The sequence below is a fragment of the Bison bison genome, unplaced genomic scaffold (assembly GCF_000754665.1).
Source record: "Bison bison bison isolate TAMUID 2011002044 unplaced genomic scaffold, Bison_UMD1.0 scf7180017864205, whole genome shotgun sequence".
Classification (NCBI taxonomy): Eukaryota; Metazoa; Chordata; class Mammalia; order Artiodactyla; family Bovidae; genus Bison; species Bison bison.
This window is the reverse complement of record NW_011494777.1, coordinates 1,749,909-1,753,100: the sequence shown is the minus strand read 5'-3', so window position 1 is coordinate 1,753,100 and position 3,192 is coordinate 1,749,909.

The window sequence follows — 3,192 nt, the reverse complement described above, 5'->3', positions numbered from 1 at the left end:
AACTCATTGGATGAGTGCCTGCCTCTCTGCTGGAATGGAAGCTCCTTGAAGACAAAAGTTGTGTCTTTTGCACAGTGTGGAGACTCCAGCCTTGAGTGCCGTGCTGGGTCCACGGTGTCCTCACTGCCTAGTACGGGTGCTCAGTGGAGTTTGCTCAAGTCTGGGTGTGTGAGAGGACTGGCTCCCTCTGTGGCCTTGAGGTTCCTGTTGGGAAACACTGCCTCCCTCTGGCCGTCCTCAGGGATGTGAAGGAGAGAGGCGGCAAGGCAGGGAGCAGGGTGGCCAGAGCTTTTCCTGGTCTGTAGAGGAAAGGCTGTCATTCCTGTTTTCACTTGTAGAATCAAAAACAACCTAGAAACTGTGCTCACAATCATAACATCAGAAAAAGAGGTGCATGGATCCAGTCCATGTCAATGTGTTAGCCTGGCGGAAGCCAAGAAAAAGCCCAGTACTCAGACTTGTTCCTTATAGAATAAACTGAAGACAGTGACCATGATCTGAAAGTGATCGGTGTGGAGGGTATGAAGGTTTGGCATGGAATGCCTTTTAATAGCATATTCTACATGTGCTAAATCATTAATACTCATTTGATGGCAAATCACTAATTTTATAGCCAACTCCTGCATTTGGAGTCTTTCGATAATTTTTCATGAATGTGTTCATGTATTTCACCTCGTCCTTTCCTCTAGTCACCAACATGGGCATTTCTGTGTCTATAAACAGATTTGAGATGAGTGGTCAGTGTGATGAATCTGAGAGCAACTTCCATTTAACTTGGCTGTGGGTTTCTAAAGGGCAGAAGCTAGTTCCTGGCAGGATGCTCAGAACTTAGGAGGTGCTCATAGGAGGAAGTGATTATGAATTGTGTCTGGCCTGAAAGGATGCCTAGAAAGACTTCTGGGGACATCCGAATTCCACTCGTATAGAGGCATCTCCTAAACCCTTTCATCTGTAAAGGTTTCAGTTTAGTTGCTGTTTTAAATGCAAAGTTATCAGAATCATCATAGGCAGAGAAGGAAGTAAGTTTAACCTGGGGCCTAATATCCTTGGAGGAGCCTTTAGAGGAACAAATCTAGGGAGCAACTATGGAAGGGGGTGGGGAGGGTGGGCAGAGGGTGGGCGTCTCTGTATTCAGGTTTGAAACTGGGGAGGGAGAGCCTGCAGAGGGGAGGGATCTGGAGAGAGTGAGAGCCAGGTTTCTGTGGGCGTCACACATGCCAGTTTCTGAGGTGTTGCACGCATTTCATGCACGCGAGCAGCCCTTTACGGAGTGAAATTTCCTTCTTTAAAGTGGAAACTTTAAAGGCTTTGAAAAGAGGCAAGTTTTCCCTTTCGGATGCTACCTGCAAATGTTGCAGAGAAGAGAGCCTGCTGTGTGCGTGAGATGAATGGGAAGAGCTCAAGGACAGGGCCATGCAGGAGGATGGCTTTCTTCATGTTCTCTTTTTTCAAAAATTATTTATTTGTTTTTTTATGTTTGGCTGTGCTGGGTCTTCGATGCTGCGCGCGAGCTTTCTGTAGTTGAGAGGAGCAGGGCTAACTCTCTAGCTGTGGTGCTCCTCTTGTTGCGGGCCAAGGGCTCTAGGGGTGGGCTCAGTGGTTGTAGTGCATGGGCTGGGCTTAGTTGTCTTGCGGTAGCCACGTTCCGGGAAACAAACTCACTCAGAAAGACAATGCAGATGATGGAGTGCGGTTTATTACACCGGTGGGCCCGAGGCAGAGTCTCCTCTTAGCCAAGGACCCCAACCAGTTTTTGTGAAAACCTTTTATATACCCTAAGTGTACGTGCTCAAACCCACCTCCCCAAATTCCTTGAAACTAGTCTGGACAAGGTAAAAGAGAAATACGACCAAAGTTAACCCATGATTCATGTGTCATAAGCCTAGATGGTTAAACAGTGGACATTTATCAATAAGCCTGTGGTCATATCCCGATAAACATAATGGAATTTATGACTTTGTTCTGTTACAGAGGTAATTAGCATATTCTTTTAGGCGACAGAGTCCAAGTACAAGTCCTGAGGCTCTTTTATCTGGGGGGTCTGGTTTTCCATTGATATGCCATTTCTGTAGACACTGGGCACAAAATTCAGAGTCCATTGGGAGGATGACCATGCGTGTAGCCTAATGTTCACAGCCTGGCCTAAAATGGAGTCCAGCTCTGTCTGTTTCCTCCTTCAGTCCCTCGGCATGTGGGATCTAACCCTGGACCAGGGATCAAACGTGTGTGTCTGGCATTGGCAGGAGGATTCTTTACCACTGAGCCACCAGAGAAGCCCTGATGCATAGTTTTTAACCTCTAACCGATGAGATGGTGTTGGAATGCCTAGCACACCTCCACGGAGCCTGGAGGGAGTGGTCAGGATGGGCCTGGGTCCAGATTTTCCTGCTCTTGTGGACCCACTGGTACTCTGGGAGGCTTGTGGAGAAGAACAGCTTCTCCATGGAATTCTCTTCTTTCCTAGTGGAAAGGCCACTGGGACCCCTGAAGGTAGGGCATGTCCGCAAGGCAGAGTTCTCATCTGGCACTTACCCTGAAGAGAAGGAGGCTGAACCCGCGCTGTCCCCGAATGGGAGCCGCAGGCAGGTAAGCAGCCAAGTTTCTGCCCATCAGGTACATCTGCGTTCAGCAAACATCCTTCCCCTGGTTCCCATCTGTCTCTGTGGGCCAGACCCAGCTGGACTCTTCCTCTGTGAGCAGACAGATGGTGGGTGAATTCCTAAATGACCACGGCTGATTGCCTCCTCAGCTTAGGAGAAAAAGCGGTCACTGCTGAGAAGGGTCACATCACACAGGGCTGACTGCATCTGTGAGTGGGGTTAATACTTTTTATTTTTAAATTTTTTTTAACTTTCCTTTTTTTAAAAAAAAATTATTGGCATAGAGTTGATCTACAATGTGGTGTTAGTTTCAAGTGTACAGCAAAGTGAATCAGTTATACATATCTATATCTCCACTCTTTTTTAGATTCTTTTCCCATTTAGGTCATTACAGAGCATTGAGCAGAGTTCCCTGTGCTATACAGTAGATCCTTATTAGCTCTCTAGTTTTATATATGTAGTGTTAATCACTCAGTCATGCCCGACTCTTTGCGACCCCATGGACTACAGCTCACCAGGGTCCTCTGTCCATGGGATTTTCCAGGCAAGGATGCTGGAGTGGTTTGCCATTTCCTTCTCCAGGAGATATTCC